A 17,610-nucleotide genomic window follows, 5' to 3' on the forward strand; every position below is an offset into this window, starting at 1 on the left:
TCTCCTCTCCTCTCCTAGAAGTAGTCTCTCATACCAGGCTCCTAAGTTCTTCTCTCCTCTCCTAGAAGTAGTCTCTCATACCAGGCTCCTAAGTTCTCCTCTCCTAGAAGTAGTCTCTCATACCAGGCTCCTAAGTTCTCCTCTCCTAGAAGTAGTCTCTCATACCAGGCTTCTAAGCTCTCCTCTCCTAGAAGTAGTCTCTCATACCAGGCTCCTAAGTTCTCCTCTCCTCTCCTAGAAGTAGTCTCTCATACCAGGCTCCTAAGTTCTCCTCTCCTCTCCTAGAAGTAGTCTCTCATACCAGGCTCCTAAGTTCTCCTCTCCTCTCCTAGAAGTAGTCTCTCATACCAGACTCCTAAGCTCTCCTCTCCTTCACTCCTCTCCAAGTGTTGTCTTCAGACACGCGGCTCATGGGGAAACAAGACTACTTTAGAAGTACATGAATCTACAGAACCTGGGGACATCAGGGCTCATATACACAAAGCGTGCTGATCTAAGATCAGTTTTGCCTTTTAGATTATAATGAATACCATTTATATGAACAGATCCTAGATCAACACTCCTACTCTGAGATTCTTTGTGGATACGGACCCCTGAGCTCTGGTATGACGTCGTCTTAGGTCAGTGGCACTAGGAGAAGAGGAGCGAGAGAAGGAGGGAGAAGAGGAGCGAGAGAGGGAGGGAGAAGAGGAGCGAGAGAAGGAGGGAGAAGAGGAGCGAGAGAGGGAGGGAGAAGAGGAGCGAGAGAGGGAGGGAGAAGAGGAGCGAGAGAGGGAGGGAGAAGAGGAGCGAGAGAAGGAGGGAGAAGAGGAGCGAGAGAAGGAGGGAGAAGAGGTCCCTGAAGATGAGGGACTCTTTACAAATACCCTCGTGGCTGCTAGGCTCTCTGACAGGGTGGTAAGACACACAGCTGATGAACAACTCTGCTTTAGAAGAACCTGAGGCCTGTTCAGTAGTGTGTATTGACTGACAGACAGACAGACAGACAGACAGGGGCCTATGTAACAGACACAGTTCTCCATTGTAGGGACCAGAGAGCCCTGTCCTGGACCATTTCATACAATCCTACATGACCGTGTTAGAACACAGCATCCCATTGAACCACAAGTATAGCGCCATACTGCATGTATCATCTGTGTACGTTGGAGGTGAACGGACGATTGTATTGTATTGTGTTACTTAATGCCCTGCCTTGGTCTGAGCCTGACATCACTACTCTGCTAACCCCCCCCCCCCCCCCCCCTCCAGGCAGGTCAATCAATAGTGGAGGGTGTTGGCTAGCCGCCTGGCCTAGCCTTGGTCTGAGCCTGACCTCACTACTCTACCCATGCAGGTCAATCAATAGTGGATGGTGTTAGCTAGCCGCCTGGCCTGGTGCATGGTAGCATGCAAGGCTGAGTACAGTGGCCTCTTCTGTGTAGCTTCTCTCTGTTGTTACTGAGTACTGCTATGTGTCACTGCCTAGCGCACGGAGCAGGGCTGGCCAGCCCATTACAATTACAATGATCACCATGACGATCAATAGAATCATTATATTTCTACGGGGAAACCCTAGCCTGGGTACCCATCTGTTTAACGTTCATTACACTCCTTAGAGAACCGTTAGCACATTAACCCTAGCCTGGGTACCCGTCTGTTTAACGTTCATTACACTCCTTAGTGAACCATTAGCACATTAACCCTAGCCTGGGTACCCATCTGTTTAACGTTCATTACACTCCTTAGAGAACCGTTAGCACATTAACCCTAGCCTGGGTACCCGTCTGTTTAACGTTCATTACACTCCTTAGAGAACCATTAGCACATTAACCCTAGCCTGGGTACCCGTCTGTTTAACGTTCATTACACTCCTTAGAGAACCATTAGCACATTAACCCTAGCCTGGGTACCCGTCTGTTTAAGGTTCATTACACTCCTTAGAGAACCACTAGCACATTAACCCTAGCCTGGGTACCCGTCTGTTTAACGTTCATTACACTCCTTAGAGAACCATTAGCACATTAACCCTAGCCTGGGTACCCGTCTGTTTAACGTTCATTACACTCCTTAGAGAACCATTAGCACATTAACCCTAGCCTGGGTACCTGTCTGTTTAACGTTCATTACACTTTATTTAACTAGGCAAGTCAGTTAAGAACAAATTCTTATTTACAATGACGGCCTACCGGGGAACAGTGGGTTTAACTGCCTTGTTCAGGGGCAGAACGACAGATTTTTACCTCGTCAGCTCTGGGGATTCGATCCAGCAACCTTTCGGTTACTAGTCCAACGCTGTAACCACCTGCCGGTCACGGGGGTACTGCCTCTATCTGTCCAATGAGATGATCTGAATAGACTCTGCACCACAGGGTATCATGTTGCTATTAGTAGCTGCAGCTTTGGGGCCACAGATGAATGGTTTCAGGACAGAATAGCTCCTACAGACAGCATCAACCTACTGTCAACCTGCACTAAAACACATCTATAAAGTCAAACGTCTCTTCACTACATCATCCGCGTTGACTTATACCTCAATGTAGGTCCACGTGCAATGGTATACGAAAGAAATACAATGTGTAGGCCTACCCAATCAATGCATCTGATGTTTGTTCTATACAGACATGATAATTACACTCGAGCGTCACGGGGATTTAGGGGTTAAAGAAGGGCATTGCGCGCAAGCTCGCTAAAATGGTGGGAGACTGCAGAGGATTCCCTAGCTCTGTTCCGAGCCGTTACACTAACATGCTTGTTGCTGACAGCGTTTCTAAAAGTTAACAGCTGGTTACGTAACGCCCGGGACTAGAGCTAGGATCTCCACGCTTCTCCGTTCCGCGTCGTGTTGTTTACTCTTGGTTTGGCTTTGTTATTACCAGTCCAAAGTCCAACAGACAGACAGCTCACACACAACAGGACAAGGAGACAAACCACTCCGTTGCACCAACTTTTATTCCCCCCTACAAACTTTACGCCAAACCGTAAGTAATTATACCAGGCAAACTTTGCGCATTGGTATTGCACAATATGATTTGTAGTTTTTTTTGCAAATGGTTAGCCTACGTTTTTCCTTGGATAGAAGTGCAATTGTTTTTGGGGTTTGACACGCTTGACATTTTGATGAGCCCTTTGGAAGAGAAAAACAAGTGGAATGGGGGATGTATGTAGAATTCTGAATTTAAACAGAATTCGGGGATATAATCTTTTGAATGGTAAAATGGTGCTGTGTTTTCTTCCGTTACTGGTGATGTGGCGTGCGATGTGTGGAACTGTTGGTTGAACACCAGCACTCAAGCGCCGACGTCTGGAATTGAGACCAGTCGTTTCCCAGACATTTAAACTTTCTAACCAGAACGTTACCATCGTCTCCTGATGATGTGGATCCATTTGTAGCGAAGTTATATGCTGAATCATCATTGTCGATGCATCATGATAAAAATATGCACACTTTTTTTGTTCAACATTGCAACGTTTCTTGTAGTGTTATATATATATAAAAAACATTTTTTTGAGAGGCGTGAACAGGCCTTTTTTTTAAATGGTGAAATTGAATATGGAAGTCTGAAACACGCCTTTTCAGTCTCTGACAGAGGAAGGGTTTATTCTATTGTTATGAAAAAAACAAGGCATCTGATTGAGGTTTTTCTTCGTCCATTAGCTGGTCTGGAATGGCCGACCACGTTGGTATAAGTTACATTCTTTCCCGTTGTATTTGATATTGTGTGTAAACGTTCAAACTTAAACGGAGTTTTGAGCAGTGCGGTATCCTTACATCCACTGACCTCCACACATTCTGTTGTGTAGATTATACTTCCGACACATGGAACATACTGCCAAGTACTTTACCAGCAGCATTCACTGTTTTTGGCCAGGGCCATGTATATTATATTATCTCAAGGCTGATCTCGCATCTGTTTTGTCTTATAGTTGTAATGGATAATATTACATGGACAGAGGGGGACCTGATCCTAGATCAGCGCTCCTGTTTTGAACACGGGCCCAGAACAGAGGTAGTTTAGTAACTTGTTCCTACCAGACCAGTGATGGTCCAGAACAGATGTAGTTTAGTAACTTGTTCCTACCAGACCAGTGATGACCCAGAACAGAGGTAGTTTAGTAACTTGTTCCTACCAGACCAGTGATGGTCCAGAACAGATGTAGTTTAGTAACTTGTTCCTACCAGACCAGTGATGACCCAGAACAGAGGTAGTTTAGTAACTTGTTCCTACCAGACCAGTGATGACCCAGACCAGTGATGACCCAGAACAGAGGTAGTTTAGTAACTTGTTCCTATCAGACCAGTGATGACCCAGAACAGAGGTAGTGTAGTAACTTGTTCCTACCAGACCAGTGATGACCCAGAACAGAGGTAGTTTAGTAACTTGTTCCTACCAGACCAGTGATGGTCCAGAACAGAGGTAGTTTAGTAACTTGTTCCTACCAGACCAGTGTAGTGTGACCACTATCAGTCTTGTTTCATATCTCCTCTCTTTAACATCCGACTATCAGTCTTGTTTCATATCTCCTCTCTGTAACATCAGAGCTGTGTGTGACTGGTTGGCAGAGCGAGCTGTGTGTGACTGGTGGGCAGAGCTAGCTGCGTGTGTGACTGGTGGGCAGAGCTGGCTGCGTGTGTGACTGGTGGGCAGAGCTGGCTGCGTGTGTGACTGGTGGGCAGAGCTGGCTGCGTGTGTGACTGGTGGGCAGAGCTGGCTGCGTGTGTGACTGGTGGGCAGAGCTGGCTGCGTGTGTGTGACTGGTGGGCAGAGCTGGCTGCGTGTGTGTGACTGGTGGGCAGAGCTGGCTGCGTGTGTGTGACTGGTGGGCAGAGCTGGCTGCGTGTGTGTGACTGGTGGGCAGAGCTGGCTGCGTGTGTGTGACTGGTGGGCAGAGCTGGCTGCGTGTGTGTGACTGGTGGGCAGAGCTGGCTGCGTGTGTGTGACTGGTGGGCAGAGCTGGCTGCGTGTGTGTGACTGGTGGGCAGAGCTGGCTGCGTGTGTGTGACTGGTGGGCAGAGCTGGCTGCGTGTGTGTGACTGGTGGGCAGAGCTGGCTGCGTGTGTGTGACTGGTGGGCAGAGCTGGCTGCGTGTGTGTGACTGGTGGGCAGAGCTGGCTGCGTGTGTGTGACTGGTGGGCAGAGCTGGCTGCGTGTGTGTGACTGGTGGGCAGAGCTGGCTGCGTGTGTGTGACTGGTGGGCAGAGCTGGCTGCGTGTGTGTGACTGGTGGGCAGAGCTGGCTGCGTGTGTGTGACTGGTGGGCAGAGCTGGCTGCGTGTGTGTGACTGGTGGGCAGAGCTGGCTGCGTGTGTGTGACTGGTGGGCAGAGCTGGCTGCGTGTGTGTGACTGGTGGGCAGAGCTGGCTGCGTGTGTGTGACTGGTGGGCAGAGCTGGCTGCGTGTGTGTGACTGGTGGGCAGAGCTGGCTGCGTGTGTGTGACTGGTGGGCAGAGCTGGCTGCGTGTGTGTGACTGGTGGGCAGAGCTGGCTGCGTGTGTGTGACTGGTGGGCAGAGCTGGCTGCGTGTGTGTGACTGGTGGGCAGAGCTGGCTGCGTGTGTGTGACTGGTGGGCAGAGCTGGCTGCGTGTGTGTGACTGGTGGGCAGAGCTGGCTGCGTGTGTGTGACTGGTGGGCAGAGCTGGCTGCGTGTGTGTGACTGGTGGGCAGAGCTGGCTGCGTGTGTGTGACTGGTGGGCAGAGCTGGCTGCGTGTGTGTGACTGGTGGGCAGAGCTGGCTGCGTGTGTGTGACTGGTGGGCAGAGCTGGCTGCGTGTGTGTGACTGGTGGGCAGAGCTGGCTGCGTGTGTGTGACTGGTGGGCAGAGGCTGTGGCTGCGTGTGTGTGACTGGTGGGCAGAGCTGGCTGCGTGTGTGTGACTGGTGGGCAGAGCTGGCTGCGTGTGTGTGACTGGTGGGCAGAGCTGGCTGCGTGTGTGTGACTGGTGGGCAGAGCTGGCTGCGTGTGTGTGACTGGTGGGCAGAGCTGGCTGCGTGTGTGTGACTGGTGGGCAGAGCTGGCTGCGTGTGTGTGACTGGTGGGCAGAGCTGGCTGCGTGTGTGTGACTGGTGGGCAGAGCTGGCTGCGTGTGTGTGACTGGTGGGCAGAGCTGGCTGCGTGTGTGTGACTGGTGGGCAGAGCTGGCTGCGTGTGTGTGACTGGTGGGCAGAGCTGGCTGCGTGTGTGTGACTGGTGGGCAGAGCTGGCTGCGTGTGTGTGACTGGTGGGCAGAGCTGGCTGCGTGTGTGTGACTGGTGGGCAGAGCTGGCTGCGTGTGTGTGACTGGTGGGCAGAGCGGGCTGCGTGTGTGTGACTGGTGGGCAGAGCGGGCTGCGTGTGTGTGACTGGTGGGCAGAGCGGGCTGCGTGTGTGTGACTGGTGGGCAGAGCGGGCTGCGTGTGTGTGACTGGTGGGCAGAGCGGGCTGCGTGTGTGTGACTGGTGGGCAGAGCGGGCTGCGTGTGTGACTGGTGGGCAGAGCTAGCTGCGTGTGTGACTGGTGATACCATTAGGATGCCCACATCAGTGGGTGGGTGGTGAGTATACCGATGACATCAGTTGGCCAGTCTCCCAGTGTGGACGTTCCTCTCTCATCGATGCCAGAGATGACTGGCTGAGAGACTTTCTTTCACTTTTACTTTAGTTGTTGATCTGATCCCCTCGCTGGACTTGGTTGGGTTTTTCCCCTGTGTTTTAGAGATAGAAGGAAAGATGTGGCCAACGTAGTTGTTACTGGCCCAACCCTTAAGATCTGTTCACATACCCAGAATAAATATAAATGAATGTGGTTTTTTAGTTAGTTTTCAAGTTAAGTTGATTGTGAATTGTGTGTTGAATGGGATCATTGTACTACGAGTGGGCAATTCCACGGTAACGAAATTACACTTTAAAATATATGCCAAACACAAACTGTATTTGAATGTTTATAGAACCAAACAAGTCTATGCACCAGGACTACGTTGAACAAGTGTCGCTGGTAAATGTAGCAAAAACTAACTTAGTGGAAGAAACTGTGCAGATGTAGACTTTGTTAACAGAATTACTGTAAAATCTCCCTCTGTGTTTTATGACCACGTTTTCCCACAAACACCCTGTTTAAATATCTGCTCTGAATTCAGATTCAAACCTTTTCCCACAAACACCCTGTTAAATATCTGCTCTGAATTCAGATGCAAACCTTTTCCCACAAACACCCTGTTTAAATATCTGCTCTGAATTCAGATTCAAACCTTTTCCCACAAACACCCTGCTAAATATCTGCTCTGAATTCAGATTCAAAGATGTCTGCAGATAGAACTGTCTGTCAGCTATGACATGGAACCTTGAGTTTGAAAATCTCTCTCCTTTTTTTTGTTTTGGTTATTGAACTACAATACGTGAAATGGATTTACACCCATTAACGGGAATTACGGTAACAAAATGACGACATTGGTCCCTGATCTGTAATAAACAGAGATGCATAATTATGGATTTGAATGTCTATTTTTCTGCATATTTAAGCATTCCTCTTGAGCTGTCTGTCTCCTCCTGACTGGTGGTTTATTTATATTAAAGAAGATATATATGCTTCTGTGCCCCTCTTCTCAAATCTGGGTAAAAGACTGAAAAGGAATGTGAGTTATTCACTACATTTTAGTTATTGCTTGCTTTATTTCTAAAGTCTACCAAGCTTGCCAGCAGGCATGTCAGCTAAGATAGTTAGACAAGATAGCGTCTCTAACTTGATTGATAGCAATTTAATGAAGTTGGTTTCAGCTGAATCAAAGACAAATCTCGGGGGGGGGGGGGCGTCTGTTTTCTGAGGCTTCTGGGAGCTCATGGTCCTTTCTGATGGAAAGGCCCGAGTACAGAAAGTTTAAGTCTTGTTTTTTAATGTTTTATGTTTTGCGTTTGACTCTAACACAGTAAATCATTTCAAACAGTTTCTTATGAACATGATTGCAGTTTGCCTGCATTGCAGGTGTGTGTGTCAGACTGACGCTGTACGTCGTGTGTCCAGACTGACGCTGTACGTCGTGTGTCCAGACTGACGCTGTACGTCGTGTGTCCAGACTGACGCTGTAGGTAGTGTGTCCAGACTGACGCTGTAGGTCGTGTGTCCAGACTGACGCTGTAGGTCGTGTGTCCAGACTGACGCTGTAGGTCGTGTGTCCAGACTGACGCTGTAGGTCGTGTGTCCAGACTGACGCTGTAGGTCGTGTGTCCAGACTGACGCTGTAGGTTGGGTGTCACACTGGGACATAGAAACGGTCATATCTGAGGGAGATGTTGTTCATGTAGCCTAGGTGCCAGTCTGGGACGCAGATCACCTGCTTTCTAGGCTTGTTAGTGGTAGACTACATGAACTGTTGATGAATCAAGACCACCAATCACCAGCTGCTCTACCAGTGGGAGGACGGCCCACCAATCACCAGCTGCTCTACCAGTGGGAGGACGGCCCACCAATCACCAGCTGCTCTACCAGTGGGAGGACGGCCCACCAATCACCAGCTGCTCTACCAGTGGGAGGACGGCCCACCAATCACCAGCTGCTCTACCAGTGGGAGGACGGCCCACCAATCACCAGCTGCTCTACCAGTGGGAGGACGGCCCACCAATCACCAGCTGCCCTACCAGTGGGAGGACGGCCCACCAATCACCAGCTGCTCTACCAGTGGGAGGACGGCCCACCAATCACCAGCTGCTCTACCAGTGGGAGGACGGCCCACCAATCACCAGCTGCTCTACCAGTGGGAGGACGGCCCACCAATCACCAGCTGCTCTACCAGTGGGAGGACGGTCCACCAATCACCAGCTGCTCTACCAGTGGGAGGACGGCCCACCAATCACCAGCTGCTCTACCAGTGGGAGGACGGCCCACCAATCACCAGCTGCTCTACCAGTGGGAGGACGGCCAACCAATCACCAGCTGCTCTACCAGTGGGAGGACGGCCCACCAATCACCAGCTGCTCTACCAGTGGGAGGACGGCCCACCAATCACCAGCTGCTCTACCAGTGGGAGGACGGCCCACCAATCACCAGCTGCTCTACCAGTGGGAGGACGGTCCACCAGTCACCAGCTGCTCTACCAGTGGGAGGACGGCCCACCGGTCACCAGCTGCTCTACCAGTGGGAGGACGGTCCACCGGTCACCAGCTGCTCTACCAGTGGGAGGACGGTCCACCGGTCACCAGCTGCTCTACCAGTGGGAGGACGGTCCACCGGTCACCAGCTGCTCTACCAGTGGGAGGACGGTCCACCGGTCACCAGCTGCTCTACCAGTGGGAGGACGGCCCACCGGTCACCAGCTGCTCTACCAGTGGGAGGACGGTCCACCGGTCACCAGCTGCTCTACCAGTGGGAGGACGGTCCACCGGTCACCAGCTGCTCTACCAGTGGGAGGACGGTCAACCAATCAACAGCTGCTCTACCAGTGGGAGGACGGTCCACCAGTCACCAGCTGCTCTACCAGTGGGAGGACGGTCCACCAGTCACCAGCTGCTCTACCAGTGGGAGGACGGCCCACCAATCACCAGCTGCTCTACCAGTGGGAGGACGGCCCACCAATCACCAGCTGCTCTACCAGTGGGAGGACGGCCCACCAATCACCAGCTGCTCTACCAGTGGGAGGACGGTCAACCAATCAACAGCTGCTCTACCAGTGGGAGGACGGCCAACCAATCACCAGCTGCTCTACCAGTGGGAGGACGGCCCACCAACCACCAGCTGCTCTACCAGTGGGAGGACGGCCCACCAACCACCAGCTGCTCTACCAGTGGGAGGACGGCCCACCAACCACCAGCTGCTCTACCAGTGGGAGGACGGCCCACCAACCACCAGCTGCTCTACCAGTGGGAGGACGGCCCACCAACCACCAGCTGCTCTACCAGTGGGAGGACGGCCCACCAACCACCAGCTGCTCTACCAGTGGGAGGACGGTCCACCGGTCACCAGCTGCTCTACCAGTGGGAGGACGGTCCACCAGTCACCAGCTGCTCTACCAGTGGGAGGACGGCCCACCGGTCACCAGCTGCTCTACCAGTGGGAGGACGGTCCACCGGTCACCAGCTGCTCTACCAGTGGGAGGACGGTCCACCGGTCACCAGCTGCTCTACCAGTGGGAGGACGGTCCACCGGTCACCAGCTGCTCTACCAGTGGGAGGACGGTCCACCGGTCACCAGCTGCTCTACCAGTGGGAGGACGGTCAACCAATCAACAGCTGCTCTACCAGTGGGAGGACGGCCCACCAGTCAACAGCTGCTCTACCAGTGGGAGGACGGTCCACCAGTCACCAGCTGCTCTACCAGTGGGAGGACGGTCCACCAGTCACCAGCTGCTCTACCAGTGGGAGGACGGTCCACCAGTCACCAGCTGCTCTACCAGTGGGAGGACGGTCCACCAGTCACCAGCTGCTCTACCAGTGGGAGGACGGTCCACCAGTCACCAGCTGCTCTACCAGTGGGAGGACGGTCCACCAGTCACCAGCTGCTCTACCAGTGGGAGGACGGTCCACCAGTCACCAGCTGCTCTACCAGTGGGAGGACGGCCCACCAATCACCAGCTGCTCTACCAGTGGGAGGACGGTCCACCAGTCACCAGCTGCTCTACCAGTGGGAGGACGGCCCACCAATCAACAGCTGCTCTACCAGTGGGAGGACGGTCCACCAGTCACCAGCTGCTCTACCAGTGGGAGGACGGCCCACCAATCAACAGCTGCTCTACCAGTGGGAGGACGGTCCACCAATCAACAGCTGCTCTACCAGTGGGAGGACGGTCCACCAATCAACAGCTGCTCTACCAGTGGGAGGACGGTCCACCAATCACCAGCTGCTCTACCAGTGGGAGGACGGTCCACCAATCACCAGCTGCTCTACCAGTGGGAGGACGGTCCACCAATCACCAGCTGCTCTACCAGTGGGAGGACGGTCCACCAGTCACCAGCTGCTCTACCAGTGGGAGGACGGTCCACCAGTCACCAGCTGCTCTACCAGTGGGAGGACGGTCCACCAGTCACCAGCTGCTCTACCAGTGGGAGGACGGTCCACCAGTCACCAGCTGCTCTACCAGTGGGAGGACGGTCCACCAGTCACCAGCTGCTCTACCAGTGGGAGGACGGTCCACCAGTCACCAGCTGCTCTACCAGTGGGAGGACGGTCCACCAGTCACCAGCTGCTCTACCAGTGGGAGGACGGTCCACCAACCACCAGCTGCTCTACCAGCGGGAGGACGGTCCACCAGTCACCAGCTGCTCTACCAGCGGGAGGACGGCCCACCAATCACCAGCTGCTCTACCAGCGGGAGGACGGCCCACCAATCACCAGCTGCTCTACCAGTGGGAGGACGGCCCACCAATCACCAGCTGCTCTACCAGTGGGAGGACGGCCCACCAGCTGCTCTACCAGTGGGAGGACGGTCCACCAGCTGCTCTACCAGTGGGAGGACGGTCCACCAGCTGCTCTACCAGTGGGAGGACGGTCCACCAGCTGCTCTACCAGTGGGAGGACGTCTGTAGTGGTTTGACCCAACAGGTTGTTTCTTTATTCAAAAGGACGTCATTGAATCAGATGAACTCTTCAAATTCAAACGTTGAACCCAAAACTCTAAATAGTCCCTAATCCTTGCAGCCACAGTAGAGAACATAGCACCCCTGTAACTACTAGGCTCTGGACCATGTGTTTCTCCTCTGTTTACATGTCCCTGGTAGTTGGGGGGGACTATGTAAGAGGGGGGGGGGGGGGTTAGGGGGGGCCAAGCGTGAGACTTCTTTCTCAGCAGGAGCCTCCCTCATTCAGACAAACACCCCTCTCCATTCTCCTACCCCCTCCCCCCCCCCCCCCCCCCCCCCCGGTCGGTTGTCATGGGAACGTCACAGGAGGAGTCTGAATGAAGTTGTCTGGGAGGTCCAAACTGGTTCTGTTACCATCAGTGGAGTCCTATGGCCAGGGTGCCATTATATATTACACTACTTTTAACCAGAGTCCTATGGCCAGGGTGCCATTATATATTACACTACTTTTAACCAGAGTCCTATGGCCAGGGTGCCATTATATATTACACTACTTTTAACCAGAGTCCTATGGCCAGGGTGCCATTATATATTACACTACTTTTAACCAGAGTCCTATGGCCAGGGTGCCATTATATATTACACTACTTTTAACCAGAGTCCTATGGCCAGGGTGCCATTATATATTACACTACTTTTAACCAGAGTCCTATGGCCAGGGTGCCATTATATATTACACTACTTTTAACCAGAGTCCTATGGCCAGGGTGCCATTATATATTACACTACTTTTAACCAGAGTCCTATGGCCAGGGTGCCATTATATATTACACTACTTTTAACCAGAGTCCTATGGCCAGGGTGCCATTATATATTACACTACTTTTAACCAGAGTCCTATGGCCAGGGTGCCATTATATATTACACTACTTTTAACCAGAGTCCTATGGCCAGGGTGCCATTATATATTACACTACTTTTAACCAGAGTCCTATGGCCAGGGTGCCATTATATATTACACTACTTTTAACCAGAGTCCTATGGCCAGGGTGCCATTATATATTACACTACTTTTAACCAGAGTCCTATGGCCAGGGTGCCATTATATATTACACTACTTTTAACCAGAGTCCTATGGCCAGGGTGCCATTATATATTACACTACTTTTAACCAGAGTCCTATGGCCAGGGTGCCATTATATATTACACTACTTTTAACCAGAGTCCTATGGCCAGGGTGCCATTTGGGACTCAGCCCATGACTGTTGGGGCTCGCGCTGCTGACAAGTCCAGGCTGCACCCCTCACTGTTGACACCTCTCACCCCCTTTCTGATCCTCACCCTACACTCCCTTGTTTCTCTAGCCCTCCCAGCCCAGTTACCTCAACCCCCCTTGTTTCTCTAGTCCTCCCAGCCCAGTTACCTCAACCCCCCTTGTTTCTCTGGCCCTCCCAGCCCAGTTACCTCAACCCCCTTGTTTCTCTGGCCCTCCCAGCCCAGTTACCTCAACCCCCTTGTTTCTCTGGCCCTCCCAGCCCAGTTACCTCAACCCCCCTTGTTTCTCTAGTCCTCCCAGCCCAGTTACCTCAACCCCCCTTGTTTCTCTAGTCCTCCCAGCCCAGTTACCTCAACCCCCCTTGTTTCTCTAGTCCTCCCAGCCCAGTTACCTCAACCCCCCTTGTTTCTCTAGTCCTCCCAGCCCAGTTACCTCAACCCCCCTTGTTTCTCTAGTCCTCCCAGCCCAGTTACCTCAACCCCCCTTGTTTCTCTAGTCCTCCCAGCCCAGTTACCTCAACCCCCCTTGTTTCTCTAGTCCTCCCAGCCCAGTTACCTCAACCCCCCTTGTTTCTCTAGTCCTCCCAGCCCAGTTACCTCAACCCCCCTTGTTTCTCTAGTCCTCCCAGCCCAGTTACCTCAACCCCCTTGTTTCTCTAGTCCTCCCAGCCCAGTTACCTCAACCCCCTTGTTTCTCTGGCCCTCCCAGCCCAGATAACCAGGCAGGGATAGTTTTACACCTTTTAAAAACAGCCTCAGGTCACTTGGTCATAACTAATCATTGTTCTGGTGAGAAAGGGGACATCTTTCATATCTGTCTGCTGTTGTAGAGAAAAGGCCTGTGTCCCAACTGACGCCATATTCCCTATCTAGTGCAATACTTTTTGAACAGAGCCCTATGCACCCTGGTCCAAAGTAGCGAGCTACATAGGGAATAGGGTGTGATTTGGAACGCTGTTTGAATGTACGGCTGGAGTGGACTGGTCCTCTCTCTCTCCTCTCCGTGCTGAGTTTCTCCTTTTGTTCAGGGATCAGAGTGGCTGAAAGCTGCCTTTGTTTTGGGGGCCAACTCAAAGCAGGGCTCTGTCTGTCTATCTGTCCCGTCTGTCTGTCTATCTGTCCCGTCTGTCTGCCTGTCTGTCTGCCTGTCTGTCCCGTCTGTCTGTCCCGTCTGTCCCGTCTGTCCCGTCTGTCCCGTCTGTCCCGTCTGTCCCGTCTGTCCCGTCTGTCCCGTCTGTCTGTCTGTCTTGTCCTGTCTGCCTGTCTTGTCTTGTCCTGTCTGTCTGTGAGGCTAGAGGATGGTTGCTGGAGGATGTTGGCTCTGGTGTGTGAGATGTAGAAGAGGGGGCCAATGGGTGCAAGAGTTTTGTTAATGAGGGCAGGTGTTGTTAAGGGACGTGTTGTGTGGGTTTGGAGAAAAGTGTTTTGAGCATGTGTGTAGTCTTCACCAGAGACTTAACCAGAGACTTAACCAGAGACTTAACCAGAGACTTAACCAGAGACTTAACCAGAGACTTAACCAGAGACTTAACCAGAGACTTAACCAGAGACTTAACCAGAGACTTAACCAGAGACTTAACCAGAGACTTAACCAGAGACTTAACCAGAGACTTAACCAGAGACTTCACCAGAGACTTCACCAGAGACTTCACCAGAGACTTCACCAGAGACTTCACCAGAGACTTCACCAGAGACTTCACCAGAGACTTCACCAGAGACTTCACCAGAGACTTCACCAGAGACTTCACCAGAGACTTCACCAGAGACTTAACCAGAGACTTAACCAGAGACTTAACCAGAGACTTAACCAGAGACTTAACCAGAGACTTCACCAGAGACTTCACCAGAGACTTAACCAGAGACTTCACCAGAGACTTAACCAGAGACTTAACCAGAGACTTAACCAGAGACTTAACCAGAGACTTCACCAGAGACTTCACCAGAGACTTCACCAGAGACTTCACCAGAGACTTAACCAGAGACTTAACCAGAGACTTAACCAGAGACTTAACCAGAGACTTAACCAGAGACTTAACCAGAGACTTAACCAGAGACTTAACCAGAGACTTAACCAGAGACTTCACCAGAGACTTCACCAGAGACTTCACCAGAGACTTCACCAGAGACTTCACCAGAGACTGGCTAGACCAGCTGAACGCTGATGAAACTTAACCTTGCCCTGCTTGGGGAACAGGCTCGTTCAAGTGGACGACAGCTCCGTTAAAACGGTGTGTGTGTGTGTGTGTGTGTGTGTGATTTGTCCTCTAACAGGGGAAGCCTGTATTCTAGCTTCATTATCACACCAATAGGATGATGTGTGATGACAGCCCAGTGCCTGTAGGATGGGAGTGACTAATAGGACTGGTGTTCAACATGTCCACACTCAGCCTCTTTGACTCTACACATGAGAGCACTTGTAGGGTTGTCACAATCCCAGTATGACTGTACTACCAGACCAGACTTTCCTTGGCAACAAAATAAAACGTAAAGCAGATGAAACACTTTTTGGTCCTTTTTAAAAACCTACTTTATGTAAAATATTGTGACTCTGGATGACAACGTGAGGAGTGTGTTTCCTGAAATGAAGTCCCCTGCATGTTTTGTTTCCTTTGCTTTCTAACTTCCTGGTATCAAGATACTGGAAGAGTGACAACCCTACAGCACTGATTTGTCAAATTTAAACACATTTGTTTAGCCTTCTTATTGGCTACTAATAAACACAACATTCTATACGTTTGGCTTTCTTATTGGCTTCTAATGAACACATTATATACCGTTGAAGTCGGAAGTTTACATACACTTAGGTTGGAGTCATTAAAATTCGTTTTTCAACCACTCCACAAATTTCTTGTTCACAAACTATAGTTTTGTCAAGTTGGTTAGGACATCTACTTTGCATGACACAAGTCATTTTTCCAACAATTGTTTACAGACAGATTATTTCACTTATAATTCACTGTATCACAATTCCAGTGGGTCAGAAGTTTACATACACTAAGTTGACTGACTTTAAATAGCTTGGAAAATTCCAGAAAATTATGTCATGGCTTTAGAAGCTTCTGATAGGCTAATTGACATCATTTGAGTCAATTGGAGGTGTATCATCTGTGGATGTATTTCAAGGCCTACCTTCAAACTCAGTGCCTCTTTGCTTGACATCATGGGAAAATCAAAAGAAATCAGCCAAGACCTCAGAAATAAAATTGTAGACCTCCATGTCTGGTTCATCCTTGGGAGCAATTTCCAAACGCCTGAAGGTACCACGTTCATCTGTACAAACAATAGTACGCAAGTATAAACACCATGGGACCACGCAGCCGTCATACCGCTCAGGAAGGAGACGCGTTCTGTCTCCTAGAAATGAACGTACTTTGGTGCGAAAAGTGCAAAATCAATCCCAGAACAACAGCAAAGGACCTTGTGAAGATGCTGGAGGAAACCGGTACAAAAGTATCTATATCCACAGTAAAATGAGTCCTATATCGACATAGCCTGAAAGGCCGCTCAGCAAGGAAGAAGCCACTGCTCCAAAACTGCTTAAAAAAGCCAGACTACGATTTGCAACTGCACATGGGGACAAAGATCGTACTTTTTGGAGAAATGTCCTCTGGTCTGATGAAACAAAAATAGAACTGTTTGGCCATAATGACCATCGTTATGTTTTGAGGAAAAAGGGGGATGCTTGCTAGCTGAAGAACACCATCCCAACCGTGAAACACGGGGGGTGGCAGCATCATGTTGTGGGGGTGCTTTGCTGCAGGAGGGACTGGTGCACTTCACACAATAGATGGCATCATGAGGGAGGAAAATGATGTGGATATATTGAAGCAACATCTCAAGACATCAGTCAGGAAGTTAAAGCTTGGTCTTCCAAATGCACAATGACTTCAAGCATACTTCCAAAGTTGTGGCAAAATGGCTTAAGGACAACAAAGTTAAGGTATTGGAGTGGCCATCACAAAGCCCTGACCTCAATCTCATAGAAAATTACTGGGCAGAACTGAAAAAGCGTGTGCGAGCAAGGAGGCCTACAAACCTGACTCAGTTACACCAGCTCTGTCAGGAGGAATGGGACACAATTCACCCAACTTATTGTGGGAAGCTTGTGGAATGCTTCCCAAAATGTTTGACCCAAGTTAAACAAATAAAAGGCAATGCTGACATACTAATTGAGTGTATGTAATCTTCTGACCCACTGGGAATGTGATGAGAGAAATTAAAGCTGAAATAAATCATTCTCTCTACTATTATTCTGCCATTTCGCATTCTTAAAATAAAGTGGTGATCCTAACTGACCTAAGACAGGGAATGTTTACAAGGATTAAATGTCAGGAATTGTGAAAAACTGAGTTTAAATGTATTTGGCTAAGGTGTATGTAAATTTCTGACTTCAACTGTGTGTATATATGTCTATATCCATCCATTCCAGAGAGGATATGCATTTCCCAAAGAAACCATAGGCTAAATTGTCTTGTCCTCGCCTCCTGCACGGCTCTAACCAGCTCAGGAGTGTGAGAGGAGGCGGTGTCTTAAGGTGTGTAATGTGCACGGAATCGTGTGTGTCAGAATGGACACTAATGTCACCCTGCAGACAGAACAACAAATGTCAGAAGTCATCTTATCTTTGTACATTTCACCTTTTTAACACACAGAAGCACATTCTGTCTTTATCTCTCTGTAGGCCCTCTAGATACAGTCTCTCATAGAATGTCCTAATCTCCTCCTAGTTTTAGTTACTATGTTACTATGGGGGAGAGAAAGACTAACATTTGAAGAAGAGTCCTGTGGCACAGCAGTAATGGAAGAATCGTGTCTTGGCACACACATACTGTAAACAAAAGCAGATTCTTATCCCTTTTACACACGATGTCAAAATC

The 17,610-nt window shown here is 50.5% G+C and overlaps 1 protein-coding gene across 1 annotated transcript in view; it reads left to right on the forward strand.

Moving 5' to 3' along the window:
- Positions 1-2,837: 2,837 nt before the first annotated feature.
- Positions 2,838-17,610, forward strand: part of LOC120042931 (CD82 antigen-like) — a 49,906-nt gene continuing 35,133 nt past the window's right edge. Inside the window, exon 1 of the mRNA XM_038987695.1 lies at positions 2,838-2,957. The gene's annotated coding sequence lies outside the window, so the exon portion shown is untranslated. The remainder of the gene's footprint in view (positions 2,958-17,610) is intronic.

This window comes from Salvelinus namaycush, unplaced genomic scaffold (assembly GCF_016432855.1).
Source record: "Salvelinus namaycush isolate Seneca unplaced genomic scaffold, SaNama_1.0 Scaffold815, whole genome shotgun sequence".
Taxonomy (NCBI): Eukaryota; Metazoa; Chordata; class Actinopteri; order Salmoniformes; family Salmonidae; genus Salvelinus; species Salvelinus namaycush.